Source organism: Chinchilla lanigera, unplaced genomic scaffold (assembly GCF_000276665.1).
Source record: "Chinchilla lanigera isolate Chin_1 unplaced genomic scaffold, ChiLan1.0 scaffold00057, whole genome shotgun sequence".
Taxonomy (NCBI): Eukaryota; Metazoa; Chordata; class Mammalia; order Rodentia; family Chinchillidae; genus Chinchilla; species Chinchilla lanigera.
In genome coordinates this window covers 9900257-9901736 of record NW_004955458.1, presented here as the reverse complement: position 1 = coordinate 9901736, position 1480 = coordinate 9900257, and positions in this window count along the sequence as shown.

Here is a 1480-nt window from a genome sequence, read left to right as displayed (position 1 = left end):
CTGAGCTAAATCCCAAGCCCCAAGATCCTTATTTTTAAAAAGGTGTTAAGATAGGAAAGCTTGGGGCTGGGGATTTAGCTCAGCGGCAAAGCGCCTGCCTGACAAGCGCAAGGTCGTGAGTTCGGTTCCCCGTACCGGAGAAAAACAAAAACAAAAAAAAAAGATAGGAAAGCTGACCCCCACTCAGGCTTGGTGTAAAAGTTTATGCACTGGCTTTCATCTGTGTTCCGATGTGATTCCAGACACGGATGCCACGGTGCCATGTAATTAATCGAGGCAACGATTTGATGGCGGGCTCTCCCTGTTCTGGAAGAAAAGGTCGGGTATACCGAAGTGAAAACAGGAAGAGAATTTCAGAATTTTCATGCCTTCATAATTGCTAGGACGGCAGGACGTCTCGTGCTGGGAATGGCTGTATTCTCAATTTCATCCACTAGGGGCCAATGTCACCTCGACTCTGGTCTCCACCAGGGTCTTCGGCAGCTCTTGTCCATGAATGGGTCAGGGTTCTAGCAACAGATTTACTTCAGAGCTCCATTCAGAAAAATACCTAAGCAAGAGCTTCATGTTTCTTTATCAGCTTTTTTTAGCCTTAGGCAGTTCATTACCTTTTTTTTTTTTTATCAGTCATCAGCACAGACATCAGTTGCCCCTCCACACACACACACACACACAAATTGGTTGGTCCACTTTTTTTTTCTTTGAGACAGAGTCTCACTGTGTAGTTCAGGCTGGCCTAGAATTTGCAGCAATCCTCCTGTCAGCCTCCTGAGGAGTGCAGGAATTACAGGCATGTGCCACTACATCCAGCGTCAATTTTAATTCAGTCAATCAATAAATGTTTGTGAGTTGGGCGTGGAGGTGCATGCCTCTAGTCTCAGCACCTGGGAGGCTGAGGCAGGAGGGCTGCTGAGAGTTTGAGGCCAGCTTGCGCTACATAGCAAGACCCTGTCTCAAAAAAAAATTGTGGAAAACAAATTTACGGAGACTTAAATGGGAGCAGAGCATTGAACATGTTGATAAAAAACATGTATTTAACAAGTAAAATATAAATGGCAAGATCCATGAGAGGGGAAGTAGAGGATGAAATGAGAATCTAGAAGAGAAACAAAGGGAAGTGATGGTGGGAAAGGAAACAGGGGGAGGGGGGATGAGCGCTGAGAGAGTGCTCTGAGCTGAGAAAACTGATGCCTGAAGACCCCCACCAAAGACGGAACCCAGATAGGCTGAAGCCACAAGCCAGTGTCCAGTGCAGTCAGGAGCTAGATTGGAGCGTAGCAGAGATTCAAGGTGAGTTAGACCTCATGCGCCCCTCCTTCCGGCACGGTGTGTTACACGCTGAGTGGCTTTATCTGCAATGCTTAGAACAAGGGTCTCTGATGTTGGACTTTTTTTTTTTTTTTTTTAGATTTGGGGGAGATTTGCACCTAGAGAAAGAGGATTCTTAGGGATGGGCCCTGTCTTAGTCACTTTTTCATCT